The sequence below is a fragment of the Leptonychotes weddellii genome, chromosome 2 (genome assembly GCF_054177405.1).
Source record: "Leptonychotes weddellii isolate Sample4059 chromosome 2, ASM5417740v2, whole genome shotgun sequence".
In the NCBI taxonomy this organism is placed as follows: Eukaryota; Metazoa; Chordata; class Mammalia; order Carnivora; family Phocidae; genus Leptonychotes; species Leptonychotes weddellii.
This window is the reverse complement of record NC_138370.1, coordinates 78,744,374-78,771,289: the sequence shown is the minus strand read 5'-3', so window position 1 is coordinate 78,771,289 and position 26,916 is coordinate 78,744,374. Positions and strand designations below refer to the sequence as shown.

The following is a 26,916-nucleotide window of genomic DNA, read 5'->3' as shown; positions in this document are numbered from 1 at the left end:
AAACATTTTTCAAATGTGCTTCATATTTCCTTTGAATATTGATCTCTTGCTGACTTGATTTCCATGTGTTTTGAAGGGCTTAATTAAGATGGAAAAACATCTCTTGACACTTGAGTCACTGGGAGATTTCATTTTTTTTATTGATGCCAGCATTATCGCATAATCATCCTTTTTCCATAGTGACATTAAACATTTTACGCTAAATTAGGAAATCAGTGCAGCCATTACTTTGACCATTCAACCCAATTTAGTAATATGTTCATATGGAGTAAGTCTCTGACCGGAATCAGAGGAACTATGTGATGGAAACATATAAATAAAGCAATATTCTTCATTTGCTTAAAATAGTATGTTCTTCTAACATGGAGACATTGAAAATTGTACTCAGCTCTTTCAATATTGGAACCACATTCTGTAAGTGGATTATTTTATACAACCACTGTGAAAATAAAAATGCTTAGAGATTCTGTAGTGTATTTCCTTTGAGGATCTCGGTGATGAAATTATATTCTCTGCTACATAGTTATCTTTTCCTTTTGGTTAATGGGTAAATACCACTGACAATTCAATAGTTTGGTCAAACTATATAAACTAATATTTGATGAGAAGGAAACTCATTAAAAACTCAGTCAAAAGATGACTTTTATCTTGTATAGGAAATCCAGCATATATGGTGTTTTCTTTCTTTCATTTTCTAGTATTAAAAAATCATGGAATCATAAGCTAGGAACAAAATGAGCAGAATGCAGATGTATCATTTCTTTTACAATTTATGGAATAGGAGGGAAATAGGAAAAAGTACTGAAAGGAAAGAAAAAAAAGCTAGAAGAACCTATTTTTTAGCTCTTATGAATGTAAATATGAAAGGCATGGATTGAATACATTGAGGACAAGACTACTACTGTAGACATTGATAATACGAGTCAACAAGCGTCCTATGAATAAAGGAATGGATCTGCCATTGGCTATATACATTGTGATGGCAACAGTGATTAAACTGTTTTATGAAGGATTGCCTTCAACTTTTCAAATTACTTGGAAATACCATTACCCCACGCATGATGTAGAATTTTAGCTTTTCAGACCAAATAATTGCTCCTGTCTATTAGCTATTGATATTTGTTTTGCTTTATCTTTTGAAGTTAATAAATACAAGGAGAGCACATATACTTAAGGGAAGTATTGAAATGTCTAACATAATAACTATGATGAAATTTGGATGCTAAAGTCCTAAAGTTTAGCTCACACATCTGCACATATGAGTGATTTAAAATAGCCTAAAATAGGGCGCCTGGGTGGCTCAGTTGGTTAAGCGACTGCCTTCGGCTCAGGTCATGATCCCGGAGTCCCGGGATCGAGTCCCACATCGGGCTCCCTGCTCGGCGGGGAGTCTGCTTCTCCCTCTAACCCTCCTCCCTCTCATGCTCTCTGTCTCTCATTCTCTCTCTCTCAAATAAATAAATAAAATCTTTAAAAAAAAAATAAAATAGCCTAAAATAATTATGTGTGTTGCTAGAATTCAAAGAATACATATGTTATTTAAGAAAATTAAGATTTGTTTGTTTATTACTCAGATATGGTACAATAAATTAGTTTTTGTTTTTTTTGTTTTTGTTTTTTTAAAGATTTTATTTATTTATTTGAGACGGAGAGAATGAGAGACAGAGAGCATGAGAGGGAGGAGGGTCCGAGGGAGAAGCAGACTCCCCGCCGAGCAGGGAGCCCGATGTGGGACTCGATCCCGGGACTCCAGGATCATGACCTGAGCCGAAGGCAGTCGCTTAACCAACTGAGCCACCCAGGCGCCCCAATAAATTAGTTTTTAAAAACTATTTTTTTTTTCCTGTGTTAGCCAGCTCACACTACTCAAACTTTAGGGTTTGGGATGAAGTGTGACCTGGTTGAAAAATAAGCCCAAATATAAGTATTTTGTTGTTTTTACTTATACCATCCTTAGCTCTTCATAGAACTTCAACTTTTAGGGTTTAATGTTATCTTAGACTCACACAATTATCTTTAAAATTACATCATGGTTCTGATTTAATAGACATAGGCAATTTTACAGTTAATTTGATAGTATAAACTACAAATAAAAAACGCCACTGACCATTTTGCCCTCCAAATTCACCTGATGATGGTTGTTAATACTTGTACTATTTATCTTCAGGAATGGAAATATTCTCATCTTCTAAATTGAAAAGCATGTCACTTACATAATTAAACTAAAAACTTGGCACCTATAACTTGTTTTTAATCAGAATGTTTAAATAATTATTGGGGTAGTAATTTTCTTTTGCTGAACATGCATTTAGTTCTTTGGAGAACATAATGTTTATTTAATGTTAAGAAAGTAGTTGTATATTTATTTTTGTAGAGCTCTAAAAATAAGGCCTAATGAAGCTACCATTGTCATTTATAAAATGATCAGGAAATGGTAATATGCTTAATAATACAGATGAAATCATTGTCTATACCCAAGAACTTCCCATTTCTATACTTCTGGTTGCTAAATTTAAAATTAAAAATCGCAAGAAACCAACTTCTACACAAAAGTACTTGTATGCACATGTTAAAAAACAAGTAGTTTGTGTTTCTTTTTGTATGCCCAAATACAACTATATTTCCTTTTTTTTAATGTGTAAGAAAAGATCTATGAAGAGTATGGATGATGTATTTAGTGAAATGGAAGTTATTTTTTAAATTGGTAATAATTTTGAAAACGTCTGTTCAAACTCGTTAGTCATGAGTACTTTATGAGCATGCTTGTTCTTATTTTTGTTATAATACTGTAGTTTGTTAATGCCCTGATAAATACCAAAGGAATACACTGAAAGATTGAAGAAATAAATTTAAACATGCAGAATGTGGTCGTGTTCAAAACTCAATGTTTAGATTTATCTTAAAATACTAATGAATTTTTAGCATAAAAAAATTTACCTTTTTCAGAGAAATAAAGAAAATATCACCTTAACTTTTAATAAAAATTAATCACTGTTTTTGACACTTATTAAAATGAAACCAGAAAAAATTATTACCTGGAGTTTAAAAACAATACCACATTTTATCGTGAAGAATTCAAGAATTTCTTTAGTATTATAGACCTCTTATTTAAAATAATAGTCTTTCAAATGACAAAACGTTATACAGAAAACAATCTGGATAGTCTCAGCAACTAAGTAGCATAAAAATAATTTATGTTTAAGAATATAATTGATAAAAGCTATATTATTAAGATAATTTAGAAAAACCCAATATTTAAAACAATATCTTAAATATTACTTTTGCAGTCATACTTACTTATGATTTCGGCTTCACATTTTAAATATCATCGCTTGTGACTTTTGTCAGCAAATAAGCATATCTTTTGGTTCGAATCAGCATAAGCAGTACAGTAGTAAAGATGTAAGGATTCATTCTTTGGAAACTCATTGATTTCTTTTTTTTTCTTTTTTTTAAAACTTTATATTATTATGTTATGTTAATCACCATACATTACGTCATTAGTTTTTGATGTAGTGTTCCATGATTCATTGTTTGCATATCGCACCCTGTGCTCCATTCAATACGTGCCCTCTTTAATACCCATCACCAGGCTAACCCATCCCCCCACCCGCTCCCCTCTAGAACCCTCAGTTTGTTTCTCAGAGTCCATAGTCTCTCATGGTTCATCTCCCCCTCCGATTCCTCCCCCCTTCATTTTTCCCTTCCTACTATTTTTTTTTTTTAACATATAATGTATTATTTGTTTCAGAGGTACAGGCCTGTGATTCATCAGTCTTACACAACTCACAGTGCTAACCATAGCACATACCTTCCCCAACGTCTATCACCCAGCCACCCCATCCCTCCCACCCCCATCACTGCTTTCTTGTCAATAAACATAATCAGTGCCTAAAAATTGATAATAGTCAAAAAACAAATAACCAATGAAATTTCATCTAAAATGTATTTGTGAAAATCTTTCTTTCATTTATTTAAAGGGTCATACAATAATAAATTATATTGAATGAAATGAAAAAATACATTGACATTAGAATTTTTTAAACCCTAAATCCATGAAATTTTCTAGACTCATAGGACTGTAGGGAACCATTTAATGAAGTGTCACAGTCCATCCTTCTTTCACATTACACAACATTTAGACTAGTCCATGTGTGCAAAAAATTGCTAGTTTTCTCCTTACCTAATTTTATTTTGCCTACTTTTTGAGTCATTTTGAAACTTCAATTTAACTCAATCCTAACACAAGAAAATCTAGATGTCAGAACTTTGAAACATTCCATTTGAAAAGTTGCTGACACTTTACCTAGACTTTTTTCAGTAAACCTCATTTTGAGAAAATTCTTTTGGGCATCTATGTTATTTCTATGGTGCACTTCAACTTTTCAGTTTATTAAAACTGTAGAGCATGTTTTGTTTAGACACATCTCTCCATCCCTTCATTATCTCAATCTGCCTTCTGTGAGTTTTCATAATTTGTTGAACTCAGTAGTGTGGTAAGAACATACATAAGATTCAAAATAAAACCACTTTTCCTATTGGTACACATTACTCTCGTATTTATGAATCCTTGTATATGATTTCTCTGGGATTTCTATATTCCTGTAATGTCATAAACATAACATCCATTTATCAAATAATAAAGTCCAAAAATAAGCATTATTGTACATGGCCTTTTAAACATTTCTCTCAAAGGTCCATACACCACTAAATGAATGGACATTTTTTTTCAGGATATTTTTTTCCAAGTACATATGTTAATTTCTGTTCCCTTTTTCTCCAAGTTGTGTTACTTTTTTATAATATCCTATTTCTGAGACTTTTGCTTCTCTCCCTCTTCTTTATAAGAATAGCTCTAGATTTGTGAACCTAACTTTCTCACTTTTTTAGTTTAAACCTTTGTGACAAATCTCTGGTCTTTGAATAACACCAGTCCTTCTGTTTTTCATTAAATTCCTTTGTTTAGTAATTAAGAATTGATCTCTCATAATCAAAATAGTTTACTCACCTCAGCTCTGTGAGCAGGAAATAAATGATAACTCAGGGCCAGAAAAAACCCCAACCAATCCCAGGTCATATTCTCTGTATATCTACTGTTTGATTTAATGTTCACTGAATTTTATGATATTTTACTTCTTTGAAAAATGATAATCTATTCACAATTTGTATCATTACTCCAGTTAGCTGATGCAGCAGCTGCCTGGAAACTTCCTGTAACTCCAGATAACTGAGATATAATCATATTATCTTATTTCTTCTCTAGTTATTCAGTAATGGTCTACCTCAATTAATGACTTCAAGTGAAAGCTATAAAAATCCTTCCGAGGTGGACATTCATTTTACATCTATACATCTGGCAATTTCTGTAGGCAATTTTTTTTCACTTATTCAGACATCAGTGCTTCTCAGTGACTTATGACATGTCATTTAAAATTTGTGCCCTTGGGTTCATTGGAACTGGTTAGTATACAGTACTCTCTTGGCATATTTAGACTCATTACCCAGCTATGCATATTATAAATGCTAAATAATTATATGATAAAAAATGAATGAATGGCTGAATGAGTGTTTTTAAAGTACCCAAATAATCTTTAATGCAGTCATTATTCTTTCATTTACACACGCGTCTGCACACAGGTTTTTTTTTTTTTTAATCCCTAGGCAAACTATCTTTTCTTCAAATTTTTAAAATATATTTTAAATTAGTTATACTTCTCTCGTGCTATTACCTACAAAGTTTTTATAAGGGGAAGGAGATCGTGAACTCATTCAAAATATTGATATGCCCATAAACAAGGTGCTTTGTAAAATATGATGGCATTTTTCAATACTTTGAGACTTTAAATGCCTTTTGATTCATTCTAAGAACTTATATTCTAAAAAGGTGTTAAATTTGTTTCATACTTGTTAACTCTCCTAGAATTTTAAATACTCCTCTTTCTTACCAGATCTTTGAGATAATCTTTCCTTGACATATTTTATTTACTAGCAGCTTTCATAGTTTAGGTCTTATCTTTCACTTCTTTGTAAAGCTAATAGGTATAAATATTCACCTAGTATAGTCACTTATTTTTCTTATATAATTCCCATGTAGGAATTATTTATTTACATGTTACTAATTATATTTTTGAACTGGCAGATACATAGCTAAATAAAAATATATATTTAAGGGCATATAGAGAAGACTTAATTGATAAAAGTAATTTATATCTTTATTCAATATTTTGCACTCCTTAGTATATGAGTCTCCATCTACCCTATAAAAGCAGTTTATTTTGTGCTTACTTTGCATTTTATTGAGCTATCATTTAGCATATTAATATTATTTATATACCTCATTTTATATTACAGATCATTTCCATCCTCTTTCTTATTTTGTACATTGAAAGTAAATCCATATAAACACTTGTACGTCATGTGAGCCTGACAAAGGAAGATTATCAATTAAAATATAAATAGGATTATTCAATGAAAAGGATTATCTACTTGGGATTTTTTTCCTGCCTCATCATACTGAAGATGTGTGGGTCAAAATTTAAATGCATTAAGTTATAAAGATATTGTAAAGAAGTCTGGAACATACAAATTCAATTGCTTATAAATATCATTAAACATTATTCAATACTCAATGTGCCAGACGTTTTTTGGGTGAGTCTGTGTCTTTTAAAGTCCTTTTAATAGGAATTAGATAGCAACATTTAGACACTATAGCTTGGAAACTGTTTTGGACTATGAAGTTCATTGTTCAAGATTAAGAAATACTATCAAATTAGGACTAAGCTCAGCATAATGGGAGTCAATTTAATGTTTCCCAAAGTATAATAAAAATCTTGGAAGTTCTATATCAAGATCCAATAAGACTTCCTAATTACTGCATTAGTGGCCCCTAATCACCTACATCAATTTAAGTGAGGAGAGTATGGAGGATTTGAAAACATTGAATCCCAAATGTAATTACACACAAAAGGATATGGATAAGGACAAGTTATAAGCTAGAAATTTTCACAGATGAAAATCAGGGTTTTATTTCTGAATCTTTCATCGATACATTATATGACAATATGTTTGTACTACCTAGGCACATACAATTTTCTTTTTCTTAGAGATACCTTTCTTTAAACTGTGAAGATTGAAAAGACTATATGTGAACTTAATTTCAACAAAATTTCCATAATCTGTACAGTCGAGTGTTATTAAATTATCGGTGACAAAAAAAATTATCAATGACAGCTTTTAAGTCATTGAATTCAACAAGTGATTGTAAACATATTTTCTGTGTTCTATTTCATGATTCTGTTGTATGGATACATTTGTGCATATACATATCCCATATAGAAGCATTATATTTTTAATTTAATTTAATTTTTAATTATATCTGTCAATTACCAGAGGAGAAACAGAGCGTGATTATTTAACTAATGGCTACTTCATCATCAGAAGCTATTAAACCTGAGAATATAGTGTTTCTTGAGAAACAGATAAGTGACGTAATCAATTTTGGTCTGTTTCTTTATTTTTTAAGGTACCGATTGTACTTTTTTAGGACCAGTTCACACTGCGTATTATAGCAAAATTAATCGTGACACTGTAGAGGAAATAGATGTCTGTATTCTGAGGAAAACATTATTGTTACTGTTTGTAAAAATGTAATAAGTAAGACTTTTTTCCTCTTTTCATGTTGCTATTAGACAGAATCCTACCCTAGATTCCAGTATTACCTGTGTTGGATATTTAATGGTATATTTTACACGTACTAGAAAAGTGAGTTAGTTTGTCATCAAGTGGTCTAAGGTTCATATTTATACCAATAACAATATTTCAGCTGAAAGTTGGATAAAGACTGCATTATTCATAAAAAGCATAGTTGTAAATATATTTTTTTTAATTTTCAAAAAAGTTTCCTAAGAAGGAAAAAAGACCCAAGCCCAGGAGAAATACATAAATAAAATCAGTATCAAATGTATATTTCTTGAGTTAAATTTTGAATCACACTGGATAAAGAAATAGCCATGGTGAAGGGATTCTTTTCGATCTCACTAAACATCATTGGTTTTGTCTCAAAGTGCAACACATGGTAGAAAGTTCTGAGTCAACAACGACAACAGTATATAAAGTGTACATAATAAGTTATCTTGATGGGATGTACTTGCTGGTGTATATAAGATACAATATTTCCCATGTAGTTTTAATCAAAATAGTGTTAGGAATAGGTCCATAGGTATGAAGGTGAATGTTACAGTTTAACTGTTGTTATTGATTCATTCTTAGAAAATGAATAGAAAATCTGGAGGCTGACCTGTAAAAAAATTAATATAAATTTATTGTGCTCTTTCTGCCCCATTGTTAATAAATCTGATGCCAGAACTAGTCCCCTTGCTAGTCACCGATGGTGTGGGTTTAAGGTTTATTTGCCAGAGAAATCCTCATCAGATGATTACACTGAAGGTCATGAAATCAAGGTATGTTTTGGTAGATGTATCTTGATTCTTGAGTTATCTCAATCTTTTTGATACGAACAATGGTACTAGAAAACAATATTACATAGAGCTCACAGAGTTCTACTAAATTATACTTTTAAACATAAAAATGGTGGATAATTTCAAGCATATACAAAAATACAGTGAATAGTTCTAAACTCTCCATGTTCTCCAGCCTAAACAATGATCAATTCTTAGCCATATTTGTTTCATCCAACATTAAAACACTGTGTTTTCACTCAGATTTTTAAAGCAATTCCAGAGATCCTACTGCTTAATCCATTAAAATTTCAGCATATGTTTATTAAAGATAAAGTTTATTTTTAACATTATCACAAGAACAGTATTCCTCTTTAAAGAAAGTTCTTACTATCATTGGTTGTCTAGTTATTGTTCAAATTCCATAATTTTCTCATAAATATTATTTACTTTTACATTTATTATTTATAATTTTCTCATAAATATTATTAATATTATTTATATTTAATTAATTTGATTCATGATTAAAATAAGCTCCATACATAGCAACCCATTTTTAGTTTTTTTATTTTTAAATGTTTTATTAAAGTATAAAATACATGTAGAAAGGTACAAAAATCACAAAAGTATAACCCAAGTTTTCACAAAGTGAGCTCACTTGTGCAATCAGTGACCACAACATTAACTGGGTACCATGTCCAGTAGTAAAAAAGTCCTAGTACTTCAAAAAGTACCTCAAAAAGTCCTGTATTCTGTCCTCTTCCAACTACTACCAACCCACGGGGTGCCACTGTCCCGGCCTTTAACCAAAAATGAATTTTTCTGGGTTTTAAATTTTATACAATTTGAATAAGTGAAATAGGATAATGTATTTGTTTCACTAAAATGTAATAGCCAGATATTCTCTCTGAGAATATAGGGAAAGCAATCAGCAGAGCCTAAAATACACCAATGTGTGAACTAAAAATCAAGTTAGTTAGCATGTATTCTCCTTGAACATGATTGTTCTTACTATTTTTGGAATTCTTATGTCTTGCCTTTCATAAATGCCTGTCTTTATATCTTTCTTATTGATGGAAACATTATCTGTTAACTTAGTGGTGTTTTATAGAAGCAAATATTTAAATATGTTCATTTGAATACCAGATTATAATGAAAGAGTAGAAAAATTGAAATATCTGTATTTCACATTTCTTTGAGTCTAAGTTAGAGGACTGTGGCAATTTGGCATTCATGATGCTAAGGGGAGACTTACTAAAATAAAGAGAATAACATTTTGGAAAATGGCATATCTGAAGAGAGTTTAAAAGGATTGAGGGACTGTGAATTGAGAAGAGAAGGGGAGTGTATATATATATATAATATATATTAATATAAATAAAATAAATTTATATTTATATATTATTTATATATATATATAAATATTAACAAATGTTAAGTGTTTAAACAAATACTGCACAGATAAGATAGGGATCAGTTAACCTGTCTTTATTGAGAGCAGAAAAGAGAAAATGGATCTATATTGCATCGTGAGAGATGTAAATTACACATTATGGGAAATATCCTGACCCTGACATTGGTACTTGCTCCCGAGAGATATGGAAACGCTTTACCTAGAGAGCTTTACAAACTACAAACGTAGGCAGATGTCAGCTGTGATTTGGTGGAATGGCACTTTCTAGCCCTGAGATGTATTTCCTGCAGAACGCGTTTCCCAGCACTGGGGCTGCTGAAGGAGTGAAGGGGATGAGGCTCAGTTTTACTGGAGGACGAAGGAAAGGGAAGTGAGAAAGCCTAGGTTTTTATCAATTTCATTCCCTTCCTGTTTCTGTGGTAGATGACTTCTTATATTTCTTAGGGATTTTTAAAGGAAAAAAATTGGTTTTGTAAAGCCTTTTTTGTCCCCCTCAAACATTGAATTGCAACGGATGATTAAATATCCAGTACCAGAAATTAAGAAATCATAGTTTTAGAAGGAAATGTGGGGACATGTGTAGAGGGCAAAAGCTGAGTATAAAATTTGTCTATTAAATTTATACATATACATAGAGATATAGATATGCAATATATAACATAGATCATGTTTATTAAAAGTATGCATTACAACTTAAAAGTGTAAGGCTCCATATTATACATAATAATAATTTATAAAAGGAAGAGAGATGACTATAGATTTTAAATATCTGACTTTGTCAAATATTGAATCTTCATTGAGCTGGCTTATTTCTCTTTTAATAAGAATTTTCCACTTGTGGTACCATTTTATCTTCTGCTGAATTTTAAGGAAAATCCTTGGTGTCAGTTACTGTGAAATGGCTTGCAATTAAATAAAAAATGAAACCAAGATTAATAATGATTCAAGGTCAAGTTGCCTACTCCTTTTATTTTTAAAATAATTTATTTATTTATTTTAGAAAGAGAAAGATAGCGAGAGAGAGAGAGAGAGCACAAGGAGGGAGGAGAGGGAGAAGCAGGCTCTCTGCAAGCAGGAAGCACAGTTCCAGGACCCTGAGATCATGACCTGAGTTGAAGGCAGATCCTTAACTGACTGAGCCACCCAGGCGCCCCAAGTTGGCTACTCCTTAAACCTCATAGTAATAGGTGCTTTCTTAATTATTTTGGAAGATATAGCAAGCACACTGTACATGATCATTACATTTTGGTTTGTTACTTTGGAGAGTAAGTTAAAATGTAGCATTAGCTTGATAACATGAAAGCATGAATTAATTACACACTTAAGAAAAATAAAATGAAAAGAAAAATAAATGGGAAATTGTATTAGCTAAGCATTAAGTCTAAATTTAATAACTTTAGTAGCTACTACTGAGTGCCCATTTTATAGTCATGAAAAGATGAAATAAGACACAGTCAAGGCACTGATTTCATAAATACACAACCAATGTTATAAGGTGATAGTTATTTTTATCAATCAATGGTGATGAAATAATCTTTGAATTAGATACAGGAGTATTTTGTGATTATTTAAATATACTTAATTATATAGAGGCAAAGGGGTTTTTTGGTATTAGACCATGTAGAAATGCCTTTTATTGATAGATTGGAATGAATTCTAACTCCTTTGAACTTGAATTAAGCTAAGGATTTGGGAAATCAATATTTTTTTTTAAGATTTTATTTATTTATTTGAGAGAGAGAATGAGATAGAGAGAGCATGAGAGAGGGAAGGGTCAGAGGGAGAAGCAGACTCCCTGCTGAGCAGGGAGCCCGATGCGGGACTCGATCCCGGGACTCCAGGATCATGACCTGAGCCAAAGGAAGTCGCTTAACCAACTGAGCCACCCAGGCGCCCGGAAATCAATATTTTTTAATTATATATGGGATGGTGTGAAGATAATTATTTCTCAAATTATAAGAACAAAATATTAACTCATTGAAATTACTGAGAAAGGTATTTTTTTTAATGCAGGCTTACTTAGAATTATTTTTGGGAAATACTTGACATTAAATAATTTAATTTTCATCTCTCGCATTTAATATTGAGCTTGGGATCTAGGGACATAATCCTCGAGAACTTAAATTGCCTGCTTTGTAGGAATTCTTCATAGAAATTGTGTTTTCATAATGGTTATAGAGAGGGTATGCTAATATATCTAATATGGGGAAATATTATCTTCCCCTTAAAACATTGAATGTATTTTTTAAAAGATACATTATATTGCTTTGAGCTTAATTTTAATTCTATGCCCTTTATTAATCTTTTAAAGGTTTTCATATTTCAATTAATTTCTAATTTCAGAAGGCTGTCGATAGGTCCTATTATTTGTAATACTATTATTTATTAGAAAATAGTGCCCTGGCAGTTTAGAACTGTAAGAAAAACTCTTCCCAAGCTACTGACAAAAACAGGGTGACCCACTTACTGTTGAGCACCTACTATAGTCCAGCCGTGGTGACTTTCGGCTTTGTTCACCCTAAAGCTAGATTATATAAATGTTCTCTAAGCCAACTATATAGGAAAATGATTATGGCTCATGAACTCATCCCAGAGATGTGAAAATAAGATCATATCTTAATTTAAATACGTATGTAATAATGGAATGAATTGAAATACTCTTGAGAGATATCCAGGGGGAAAATAGAAATATTATGAGAACTTTGGTTGAAAACGTAAAGGGCATCAGATCAGGTTCATTATTAGTGAGCATACATAGCTTCATGCATCCTCATGCAGTAGAAGGATACAGTATCTTCTGCATAGATCAACATACTCAGATCAGGTCATCTCAGTGTCACCTGCTCTGTGCCATTCTAGAAATATGCAAAAGGATTTTTAATTATTGATATCCTCCCACCCTATACGTCATGCTAACTACCAGCCCTCTCTGAGATAATTTTGAAAAAAAAAAAAAAAAGTAAACTGACCGTAGGCGTATTACCACACTAGTGAAAAGTTCTCAACTCCCTTTTTAAGATGTACATGAAGCACAACCTACTTAACCTAGTTGGACTGTGGTCTTGGCAAATACTTGAAAAATACTCTAGTCTTATTTTCAGGGTAAGTTTTTCTAAGCATCACTAATTTTATCCATTTTGACTTTATGATAACTTGAAATTTTCAATTTCAGCAAATATCACTTTCTGATTTTGTTCTTACGGTATGTGTGTACTTCCTTTGGACTTGTAGCCCACTACATAATTACAAGAGTGGGACTTTATATCTGTCCTCATATCAGAGATGTGATGTGGTATAGTTAAGAGCTCCTTTCACAGGGCCGATCTGCCAGGGTTCCGATACTGACCCAGCCAGTTACTAGTTTGTGACCTCTGTCATTTCTTTAACCTTCCTGTAACTCATTTACCTCATCTGTGACGTCGATCCTCAAAAGCTCATTGTAGAGATTAAATTATTTAACATATCTGAAGCAATAAGTGCCTGGGCCCAAAGGAAGCACTCATTAAGTGTTCAAGGCAACCATACATTCAGTTAAAATTGGAACAATGACATCAGCCTGAGTATGGAGAAAATTAAAATCCTGGCTTAAATAGAACTAATTATGCTTTCTTTTACTCCCAGAGAAAAATCAGACTCCAAATGTTCTTTTCACGATATATCACTTTTTTACATCTGCAGTATATATTCTTTCACATAATACATATGTTGTAAAAGTACAGTATCCCTTTTTCATCTGTGAAACCAATGAAACCAATTGAATAGAACCAAAGGTATGATTCCCAGCAAAGACTGGGTTGTATTCATTTTATGGTGATGTTAGTCACAAAGCACAATTATAATTTTTAAAATGTCATGTTCTCATTATTTTACTTAACTTGTGTATTTACAATGGGTAAAGATACTTGATCATGTACAACAAACAGTAAAAATAATCTGACAAAGAATAAACTTTTGAGTTGACAGATTCTTATTTCAGTAAAAGAAGCAGCATATTATATTTGAAAATAAAGAATTTTCTTTATTTTATTTAAATTTCTTCAGGCCAAAAAATTTTTAAGTGATACAAATAGATGCCCATATCTAGTTTGACATAGGCTGCATTTCGTCGATTGTACAAGCACATTAGAGTAAATTCTGGCCTTAGACAGGACATTGTTACTCCAAACAGTTCTGACATCCTTGTGTGGGAGACACAGATACCCAAAGATCATCACATAGAGTAATAAAAAAAGTCTGTTACTATGTGAAAATTGAGTCTTTCTATAAGATATATGAAAGATATCTGTCTGCCATAAATCAGTATTTGAACATGCAGAAGCTGAAAAATTTTTTTGCCTCTTTTTCTTCACTAAAATCCTACTATCTGATAAATCTAATTCTCTCAGCATTGTATATTTATGTTTTTGTAACTTTGTCTTTAAAAGTCACGTAGAACTAGCAAATGGTGTCACAAGCTTATTGGAGAAATGCCTAAAAAACTATCCAAACTTTACTTTCTGTTTATGGTTTATTCATTGGGCTCTCTGTGTCCTGCTCATCATTTTATGAGTCCGTGTGTTTTTTATCTCCCGCGTGCCAGGTCCGTTTTGCATGTATATCACTATTTTGCCCAAATAATAATAGCCCTAACAACTACGTTTTAGTGTCCGATTATAACTCAGCATTATATATTCTTCTTTTTATGTGCATGTCTCATATGAAAACAAAAATCTCTCATTTTTTTATAAAATGGTGAGAATTCCTGCACTAAAGGGTACTGTTGCCCAACTAGGGGGAAAAAATGAGATTTTAAAACAGATTTAATTGTTTTTTCACTTACATATCTGTGAATGAAATCGCAATGTCAACTTCAATTAAGCATTTTCTCTCTTCTCAAAATGCACTGTTTTTCAATGATTCTACTTTAAGCTTCTCATCTCATTAACAGATACAGAAGATATTTACTTTTTATAATAAATGGCTTTGGCTATCTTTGCAAAAGATCTCTTACAGTGTAACCAAGGAAGGATTTATAGAACTCTACTTTGGGGCCATTATTGGAGCACTATCTGAATGATTTTAACTGATAGAGAAAAAAAGGCATTCTAGGAGTACAGAATTGAATGAACAAGAGTGTGGAACTAGAGAGCAAATACATACGAAGTGAATAATAAAGGTTGCCAAATCTATAACATAAATCCAGGGGGAATAGTGGAAGTTAAAGTTTGAAAGTTATGTTTTGGATAGATCAAGACTCATTTTAAATAATAATACCAATAGTAATAGTAGCTAACAATTGTTAAGAACTTATTATCAGCCTAGCACTAGTGATTCTAAGAACTTTTCAGATATTAATAAATATAAGCCCTACAATAACCAAATGAAATAATTATTCTGGCCGAATTACAGATTATAAAATTAAGAAAAAAAGATGTCCAGTAACTTGTCTGTGGTCTGATGGCTAGTGAGGGGGAGCTAGACTTTTTATTTGAGATTACCTGATTCTAGAGGGAGCATTTATTTGTAACCCATTCCCTATCTGAATCCCAGGCTTAAGAAACTGGACACTATTCAGAGGGGAGTCAGAAAGGATGTGTTGTGTGGTGTTTTTTTTTTTTTTTTTTTTTTTTTTTCAGCAGAGTGTTATTGCAGTTGTCAGGCTTTGTGGCAATAAGAGCCTGGTGGAGAATGACAATGAAAAGATTACTATTAGAGAAATTTTGAAAAAAAAAACAAATGGAAAGTATTAGAATTCTCGATGTAGCAATAAAAGATAAACAAAGTAGTTATCCAGGATGGTTCTGAAATCTTCAGACTAAATGATTGGGAAATGGTTGCTCCACCACTATAGTACTACTGAAGTTCTTGTGCTGAAAGGGAATATGTGTTTTTGTTTTTAAGATTTTATTTATTTGAGAGAGAGAGAGAGAGCGTGAGCAAGGGGAGGAGCAGAGAGGGAGGGACAATCAAACTCCGAGCTGAGCGCTGAGCCCTACACAGGGCTCCATCTCACAACCCTGAGATCATGACCTGAGCCAAAACCAAGAGTGGGTAGCTCAACTGACTGAGCCACCCAGGCGCCCCAGAAGGGAATGCATTTTGATTGGAAAACTAATAACTAACTAGGAACACCCTTGAAAGTACATTTCAGTAAAATGGAGAAAGATGAAATATGTGTACTTTATTAAATTAACATTTAATATTTTTGGAAGTGAAAAGTAGATACAAGGAACGGTGATAACTGAAAATACTTGTAGGCTGGGGTTATTTTTAGATAGGAAAGATCTGATCAAATGCATGTGACCTTTAATCACTTAAAATATGTTATTTTAAATGCCGTAATTAAAATTGTCCCTGTGTCTTCACTATTTCTGTGAATTGCCGACCAGATGTTCCCAGGATGAGATTTACTTGTGTCTCTCTATGAAAGAATAAACCAGAAGCTATATTTTAATAAAAAAATTAGTTTCACAGTTATAAAGTAAATGTAATGTTAGTCTATGAACTTTATCTGCCTTGTTTTTTTCTTTGTTAAAACGTGTGGGAAAAAATGCTCCATGCTTTTCTATAGGTACCTAGTTCATAATGCTGCTGATACTACTCGAGGCTTGAGATTTGGGACAGAATCTCTTCTTTGAACAGCTCCTTTTACCACTTTTTCTTTCACAGTTATCCTTAGTATTGAGCTATCAGCTCCAAAACACCCAGGTAATCATTTGATTGCAAAATATTTTGTTACATTTGGGAGATTTAGGGTGATGGAATGCAAACTATTTCTAGATATGTAAAGTATAAACCCTGGAGTCTTTGCTGGACTCTGTGAGGAGACACAGGTGTACTTTCTTTTGCATTCCCCAATTCCAGTCCTTTCTGCCCAGCTCACCAAAATTAATGAAGACCCCTCTGTTTTTCCATCTGGCTTCTACTGTCAAGTAGAGTATTAATTATATTTATAGGCATTTGACTCCAATAGTCTCCTCTAAAAAATTTGAGAGGTTCCCTGTTGTGGCCACAATAATGTTCGCTAGCTTTAGAAGTTTATTTTGTTTAAACCCTGTCTACACTTTTTGCTTCATGTCATTCAGTGATTGTCAGCTTCTCAATACACCATTTTCCCCAGGTCCTTGTGCTTTGACACATTCTATTCTCCCTCTGGCATCTCTCTCATCTCCAAAACCACTCCTCACCACATCAGTGTGGCCATCTCTTACTCATCAATCAAGATTCAACTCATTTTACCTTTAATAAGAAGCCTTTCCAGACAAAGACAGATACACATTCTTCTTGTAACTTCTAGATTTTTATACATGATTGCTATTTTTAAAATATCTTGTAAAACAATTGTTTTTACCATTGGATTGTTAAATCTTTTAAAGCAGAATCCATGTGTATTCATTTTAGAGTCTCAAGCAAAGTAAACAGGCATAAATGCTTGTAGACTACATCAATGAATCAACAAATGAAACATCTTAAAGATAAGAAAGCAAGTGCTATTTCTTTTCTCTTTAGTTATCTAGGTAGGCATCTTCCCAACTCACACAAATTAATATAATCATAATAATTTCTTAATGCCAAAACAAGTAAAAAACCCTCCAAACCTAACCATTTCCACTCCTAACATACTCTTCCCTGATTTCATCATCTTTCAACATTCCATAATTTCCATGTCCTTTTTATTCTAGCCTTAACTATATTAGTCCTTTTATTCTTTTTTTTTCTGATTGATCACTTTTTCTTTAAAAACTACTTAAGCCTCAGGGTGCCTGGGTGGCTCAGTTGGTTAAGCATCCAACTCTTGATTTTGGCTCAGGTCATAATATCAGGGTCTATCTTTTTTTAATGGTCTGTTGCGTGTCATTTACAAACATATATGTAAAAAATTAAGTAAATATAAGGTAATTAAACATGAGCATAAATGGAGATCCATTGTAACACATGCTTATAGGCAGGGACAGGAGATTATTCATAGTACAGGATAACTATGGCTATAGGCAATTTATCTGACTTTCCTTTAGGTTTTGGGGGTTCCAGTGTAACAATTTTTAAGTGTTTGGTATTTTTACTCATCATCATTATTGCTTAAGTTATTTTCAGATTGTGTTCTTAGTTATTTTTCTATGGCCTTGTGGCAACTGAATATCTCAAATACTTTTTTTTTGAATAAGACCAAATTTTGATTTTTTGTGTGTGAGAACTTTATTAAATATGCAGGTAGGTTTGTACATTTATCATGTTTTAATAATGTTATAGGTATCTTATATATATACATACATTGTCAATACTATTTAACCAGAATCTGTTACTGGCCTCAGCAAAGGTTGATTATTTAAAATTTGATTTTTTTCCTAGATTTATTGTGATATTTTTCATAAATAGTAAGTGTATAGCATTACTTTTATTTATTACATGGTTAAATATTTACAGTAATTAAGATGAATCCTATGTAAACACAAAGTGTAAAGTCATGAGATGTAATATAACTATTTAAGGATCCAAATCTTGTCATTTAATTAGTACGTAACTAAACTTTAACAAGCATGATATAATCTTATTTCAACAATTTAGCATTTTTGTGATTTTTTTAAGATGAGTTCGGCTCACTGCCTATCAGTTTTCAAAGATTGTATTTATTTATTTGAGAGAAAGAGCAAGAGAGCAGGAGCGGGGGGCGGGGAAGCGAGGAAGAGAGGGAGAGGGAGAAGCAGGCTGCCGGCTGAACAGGGAGCCCAATGCATAGGATGAGATCCTGACCTGAGCCCAAGGCAGATGCTTACCTGACTGAGCCACCCAGGTGTCCTGCATATCAGTTTTCAAATCTTTAATTATCTGATGATAGGTTAAATTGAAAGGGCAAGGGGGAGGTGGTTTAATGAGTTTCTAGGGGATAACTAAAATGAAAATGTGTACATAGGCTTAGAATTTAGAGTGAATGATTTAAAATTATGTTTACTATGCAAAAGAAGAAAGAACATTTTATCTAATATGCTATATCTATTTCACAAAAACAAAGATTTCATTCAAAACAAGGTTAAAATTTAATCCTGATACAAAGAAATAAATGACAATTAAGATTGCATCCATGTATGATATTTAATTCATTAAATATGAAATTATATTGTAGATAATTGAGCTTCATTTCTCTATCTTTTGAATTTTTTTATATATTTATATATTTTCTTCTTTTGAATTTTAAATTTTAATTTAAATTAAAAAATCAATATCTTAATTTTAAATGATTTTAGATGTAAATACATAGAAAATATATGAATTACAGTGTTATAAAATAATTAGAAAATAGAATGCAACATTTTTCTAGGGAATACTGTTAATATTTGTCTCAGTGGTAACCAGTGTCATGAAGCAGATGCCTTAAGATAGGGTTGCCAATTTTAGCAAATAAAAGTCATGACACCTAAATACTGCATGGGGCATATGTATCCTAGCAAATTATTCATTACTGATTTGAAATTCAAATGTAACTGGGCACTGTGTATTTCCTCTGCCAATCTCGCTCAAGGGGTTTTGGAAGCCTATACATAGTCTTGGGGTTCCTAACCTGTTTTAGTGTGAGTGGTCAGGTTTCCCTTTTCAGTGTGTCAGCCTTCCAACCCCTCTCTGAGGCTGCAATTCCTGTTTTTAATATGCTATTTGTTTTGACATAGAAGCAACTGAATTATATTAGGGGAAATCAGATCGTTAAGAATATTAAATAAACAGCCATATTTTTACATACAGTTTCTAAGTCATGTGTATTGTGTGTGTCTTTCTTGAAAATAAACTTGTATAAATTGTGTTATAAGTATTTTATTTACCAATTCAGAAGATTTTCCACTTATTTTCATGGCTTAATTATCTAAGGCTTTGTTTAAGTTATTTTGAAATTGTATCCCTGTTTAGTAGGTTATTAGTGGTTAATAAATAGATACATGGCTATGTATTTTTTAAATGAAGTTCTTATGTATTTATTTTTTAAGTTTTTCCTATCTTTGCTGGATATTATGCTTGGTTTTCATATAAAAGACAAAGTTGAGCACATCACTAATAGTTGATCTAATATCACGGTACAATGATGTGTGTTGCAGATAGATCTATACGCATAAGACCCCTATACCTGTAGGAATGACCAATCCCATTCAGGCATTTTTTCATGTCTTCTGCTTTGAAAATTAATGCTAATTTCAAACTTACAGGGAAATAACTAATTTGATCTCCTTATAATGTTGTTTTGAAGGAAACTAGTTGAAATACAAGTGTCTAAATGTCAGTAAATGTTATCATTCATAATTCTCAAAGAAAAAAGAAGAACCATTTATTCTTTAAAGGAACATATGGATATCATGTTAGAATTTTAGATACACAAAATAATAGTATTTGCCTAACTTGAATGAAAGTTTCTTTGTCATTATTAAAGTCAGATAATTGAGTGGATTGTCTTCAAAAGAAATTTCAAGGGTATTTCTTTATTGCCAGTGTAAAAAATGTGATTTTCAAATAATTCTGGAACAAATCAGTGTTCATATTTTAGTGGATTATGATAAAGGATTCCAGGAAAATTTTCAATGGTATCATAAACATAGAGGGCCACGTATGTTAGAGTTCCGTTGCCTAACTATATACCAATGTCGGGTGGAAGCATTTAAAAACTAATTCCGTCTCCAAACTTGATTTTAAGACACCAATGGGGCAAGGTGGTTTCGTTCATCAAAGAGAGCCTGATAAGAGTGGTCAGAGTGTGCTGAGTAGGGTCATGTCCTATTATTTTCCCCCTTCAGGGAAAATTTGTAAAGCTTCTGAGGCATAATTTTCCGCATTTCTAGATGAGTTTGGAATAGATCCCTTCAATCTATAAAATTTTATGCAATACCTTGTCATAGTAGGTTTTTACTTTTTCCCAAATACTTTAACTTAAAAGTGTAATGTTTTTAGCATTTAAAAACAGGTATTTAGAATATTGACAATTCTTGTGTTTAGATGGAAAAATTATGCATGATTACTGTGTTTTTAGCTATCTTGCTTAAATCAATTTAGATAATGATAATAATCAAAGTGTATTGTCTAATTAAAGTAGCTGATACACTATCAATGGTTTTTGCTGTAGAGTTCAAAGCACTCTTAATCAATCTACTTAATTAGAGGTAAAGATTTTTACACCAAACAAAATTGAGTTACTATTATTGTACATCTACCCTGTCAAAAATATTAGTGGTAATTGACATGGTTGCAGTAGCCCACAGACTAGAAACTTCCTAGTGAACCAGTTGTAAATGTACCATCACCTTTGTGTGAAGGTGATTTTAAATTGCACATCCCACATACACACAAATGCATGCAAGTATATAGAAATCTTTAGAAACGTATGGATCCTCTATCTAGAAGGAGCCCGGGATGTTTCAGGGGATTCGTTTCCTCATACAAAGCTATGTGAGAGCCATGGAACAGTGTCACGGTTGTGGAATGTGCTTCTGGACAAGTAGAAGCTCCTCTTTTCAAGGTTGTTAAGTCTTTTAATTAAGAATGAAGTTTAGCTTGAAAACAAACTTTGAGCAATAAGTTCTGAAATTTTCGCTGATAGTAAATTCAGGGCTTTGCACAGTGCGTCAACTCTACTTGATTTGGGGGGCATACTCCAGCTTACAAAATAAATTCCTTCTTTGCACATACCATTCTTAGTGAGAAAATGAGTCCTAATTTATTTTTAATCCATAGCCTCAAATTAGTATACGGTCTTTATCACAACTAAAATAGAGCGGTATTGGTTACACTGGATTCTTAGGGGAGACGGTCACTATTGTTAAGTAACAAAAATTCAACAGAGTACATTTTTTTAAAATTTTATTTTATTATGTTATGTTAATCACCATACATTATATTATGCAGCCATCAAAAAAACCGAAATCTTGCCATTTGCAACCGAGTACATTTTAAAGATCTAATTGGCTTTATTACATGATTCACCAGTTGGGCGGCATCCCATCTAGCAAATACAGGGCCCCTCTGAGGAAGTTTACAAAATGGAAGGTTTTTATAGACGGAAGGTGGGGCAAGAGTTATTAGCAAAAGGAAAGGATTGTTTCAGGCAAGGCTGCTTTCCCTTAGGAGGATAAGAAAGGGGTCTTAACATGCAGATTACCTCATCTTTCTTTGGGGAAGGGAGAGGGCACTTGTGTCTGACTCACTGGTGCTAATCGCTAATCGAAAAGTTTCTTCTGACTGACAGGTTAACACTACATCTCTGGGGGAGGTTGAAACTGCATTTAGATTAGGTATGAGGCTCCAGTTTAGGAATTTGGTCTAAGTGATGTCAATTTAAACGATGGAAATGACAGGCAGTGGTTTTCTTCTTAATAGTAGTTAAGGGTGCTGGAATTGTGAGAGCTTGAATGTCTATGAAAAGAATATGTTCAACATATTCCTCTCTTAGAAAAGATCCATTTTACTCATTCATTGATGTCAATTTCTCTACCACAAAAGTACGCTCACCAATTTCTTACCTCTTCAAATACCCATGAATTTATCTTTTTTAACAAATATTTATTAATTGCAAATTACATTGTAATCATTACATACACATATAAACTGAACCCTTGGCTTTATTATATATTTCTGGCATGAATGTTCTAAAGGATTGTTTGAGTCATTTATTTCACAAAGTTTTCTTTCTAAAAGACTAATCAAGTTTATATATGAGAGCCACTTTCTCCAGATGAACTCTTGTTTTCTAGATATATTCTATAATCCCTTAACTCTGTCAAGATAGGATAAAAAGCATTTTGTTTGATGAGAGGAAAAAACAAAATTTAGCATGAGGATGTTGTGCATATTATGAAATAAATGTAAGAATTCAAGTTCATGCTGCACTAAGCTAGTATTATTGGACAAAAGACAATATATATTAACAGAAGGCTTTCAGTCTTTTTATAATTCATAATAAATTACAGTGCTTAATCGGTTTTTTCATTATATATAACTTAAAATTTAAAACCTGTCATTTTTTTGTGAAAAGGAAAACATTTACAATATGAACCATGTACAATTATATTTTAAAATATAAAAACAAATCTAATACTGTTCAAGGAGGGGGGAAGATAAAAGACAAATCAAGCAGCAACCCATATTTAATAGTTACCACTACTATACTCATTGCTGGACTTTACAGTTAAACAAAAAAAAAAATTAGCAAGATTTTGAAAGAGAATCCTCAAAAATGGCTGAAGAATAAGATAGAGGAAAGTTAAAAGAATTGATTATTCAACTGGACAGATCTCTAATGGGGGCTTGCTTTTAAACGATCTTTCAGTTTCTGATACGTTTTTACTCAGGGAACAGAGGGCAGGTGTTTCTGACTTCTGTAAGGGGTAATGGGCTTTAACTCTTGTCTGCTAAATTCACTTTACATATAAAGAAGTGTCCTGACCGGGAGGCTCCTTAAACATTTGAGTGTGCTCTGGAGTAGGTTACTGATCTCAGCCTCTGGAAGTGTTTCACTGCTATGGAGTCTCAGTCATCTGGGATATTTGAAGGCTGTTCTTTCTTTCAGTCACAGAAATAAGGTTAGGTCACTTCATATGTTTATATATTTCTTTAGCTCCTGTGGTTCATACTGTCATAAAGTATGAAGGGTATTTTGCTTCCTGTAATGCAAGTATAGAAATGTGAATAGTCAAATTATTACAATGTCATTTTAATATATTATACCAAATTATTTTTCACCAAGCTAATTATACTATTACACATGGTATAAATAGGATATCAGTACTGATATTTATACAATTATTTTTGCAACATACATGCTTATAGTCATCAAACAGAATTTGTAAATGTCCCAAAGTTTAATATCGTACTTTACAAATTATCGAAGGCAATTACAGGATTCCACAATATGAGGAAAAATACGCATCCTGGAACTTCCATCAAAAAATATGTTAAATGTATGCATACATATGTGTTAAATATATACACACATATATGTGTTAAACTATAAAAAGTAAATATTTGAATATCTCTTTTCCCTTAAGAGTGATTTTTTCATCCATAGTTCAGACAATGAGATAAATGTCTTAAATGTGAGATTTCTGTGATTCACTATGAAGAATAAAGGCAGTGAATGAATAAGTAGAAGTAAAAAGAAATACTAACAGTCCTTTTCCTATTATTTAGATTTGACTGAGAAGAAAATCTTTCATCTCTATCAAGTGACCAATTCCCTACCTATGCTGATGAGTAGCTAGGGGGAAAAATGCATGTGTGAATTGAAAAGAAAAAGCAGAAAATTTTCAAGTATGCTTTCATAATTCTGAAACATATGTAGAATACATCGTAAAGCATAGAGATTCAATGTATTTGACCCATTCTCTCGAGCCTGAAATGCTTCAGCAAATGCATAGACTTAACAGTTAACACTGTGCAGTAACTGTCCTTGGCACTGACTCTAAAATGTAATAACATTGCTTTTTCATATATATATATTTGTGTGCTACTTGTCCAACATTAACCCAGACAGCCCCCAAAGATAATGAGTATTCAGTATTCAAACTATCTCTAAAAAGCCTTGAAACAAAATGTTTGTGACTCTGACTTAGTAGTAATATTTCATTTCCTCTAGTTTGTCTGGTCGTACTTCACATTTGTGAAATTTGCTTTGGAAATGGAGGAAATCTTTCCTCCTCGTCCTACTTTGTTCTGACCTTCAACCTGAGCCCTTAACGCCTGTCCCATTCAGATTTGCATTTCTGAATTAACAGATAGGTGGGAGAAGATAATTTAATAAAAGGCGATTATTTTATTCATACAACTGCTGGAAGAGGTGCACTTTAAATAAAAGCAGCACACCCGTAACTCTAGGCGGTAATTAAAATATGCATTTAAGCTTGTGTTTAGGTTTTAAGATATCAAGTATAATGTGTGCTAAACTTCTGTGTTCTTAAAACTCTGAACTATTTTAATAATACAATTTATTTTTGTATTTTGACTGAATCAAAGGAACATATCCTATCCATGCTAATAGCTTTTCCCATAAGTAATCGTTTAACCTAATTAGAAATATTTTACTGATTTAAATATGTATCAGGTTGACTAATTTCTGCATTATACTAAGATGTAGCTTTTCAGCATATTAATTTTTGCACATAATAATTTATAGGTTGAGGATAGGTCACTCTTGAGTTTCTTTTGTCCTCGAACTATAAGTGTTCGAGATGTTTCCTATAAATTAGTTTCCTCTAAATGAGTATTTTAAGAAAGAAACTTCATCCTGTAAGTAATATCTCTAACTTAATTTGAGAAAAGTGGTATTGTTTATGGGGTGTTCATATTTCCTGGGTTGTCCAAGAAAGCACAAGATTATGTCTTATGTAATTATTGATAGTGTTCCCTTTTACTCACACAATTTTTCAGGTTGAACCATAAATTATTTGGTCACTGTAATTATTTGTCAAATTCATTTTACGAACCTGAATTGCTACGGTGCTTAATTATTTGAATTTACTGAAGAATTTTAAATTCTGATTGGTATAAACCAAATATATTTAAATCAGATATACTGAAGTTTATCATGAAACAGGGAATTTGAATTCAACAACATAGGAAAATAGGATTTGATTATTTAAAAAGACCAAATTTCTATTTGCTTTTATAGAATATTCTCTGTAGCATTATGACCAGGTAAGTTATAATAACTACCATGTAGTCCTGTGTTAGAGTTAACTCATTTTATAATTCATGTTGTTATATATTATTACAAAACAAAATATGTTTTGATTGTTTTCAGTACTAGTTACTACACAGTACATGTATATATTCCTTTTCAACTTTATTTCTGTCAATGGTGGTGCCTGACTTTTACAATTTTAATTGATGTGTCTGTTAAACCGTGGCCTAAGGAAGAAATCTTAGGTTGGTTGGTCACAAACTGAGCTTGTGAGGAGAAATAAATGAGAGAATCGGGGAAATAAATTAAGAAAAATATATAACCAGATAATCTACTTGAAATTAATGGAAAAATACCATAGACGAGGAATTGAACTGACCAGTATGTTCTATTTGTGTAAGGAAAGCCCGAAAACAAACAAAAAAAATCCAACTATTCACAGATTGAAACAATTCAGTTATGCTATTTAGAGTAGTTCTTAATTTTTAATTCTCTCTCTCTCTCTATATATATATATAATTTTGTTATAGTTGATTTTACACAACCAAATTGCCTTTTATCACAATTGTGCACAATTTTCAGTACCTTTTTATCATATATCTATTATGTGTCAGATACTGACCTAGGGGTACAGTTTCTGTTCTGATTGTGTTCATTGCCAAATATAAAGATTATCGATAGGTGGGAAGAAATAACCATTATCATTATAAATAAATAAAATACTTAAAATCATAAAACCTAAATGATTGAATTTAGAAATTCTACTTCATAATTCAATACATTGTATATGACTGGGCCAAATTCAATATCTTTTTCTCTTTTCACCTTTACCTTCCTTATAAGAAAACTGATTCCTTTTAGGGGATACATTTAGATTTTTTTTTTATTTTGTAGACATAAAAAGATTTGGTTTTTGCGTAATTTCAAAGATGAGATAAAGTAAACCTAGAAAATGTGAAGCACCCTTTAACTTTTTAATTACATAAACATTTTCTGGTACAGTTTTCTGTATTATATATTGATTTAATATATATATATATAATTTAGAATTTATTAAACTAGACGTATAACCAGTTGCTCATAGATATTATAAAGGATTGTTCTAGAATGTTTAAGGACCACACATTTTTTCCTATACTCTGATCCTGCATAAGTAGTGAAGTAGGGATTGTTTTCTATGTCCCTTTAAAAGGTTAGTCTCCACATTACTCGTGGTTGGTACATATGTATACATCTCCCACGTGAAACTGATTTTTCAAAATATCAAAATTGTAATTTTTAGGAAGCCAAGCACCAGAGCAACTTTTCTCTACAACTATTAGAAACCAAGGTCATCACTGAAATATTTTGACACTACATGGGTCTGGTATAGGGACACAACTTATTTCCAACTGTATTTGTTTCTTTTTAAAATGACGTGC

At 32.1% G+C, this 26,916-nt stretch overlaps 1 protein-coding gene across 2 annotated transcripts in view; it reads left to right on the top strand.

The window, feature by feature from the left end:
- Positions 1-26,916, top strand: part of PCDH10 (protocadherin 10) — a 62,602-nt gene that overhangs the window by 14,239 nt on the left and 21,447 nt on the right. The window lies entirely within an intron of this gene.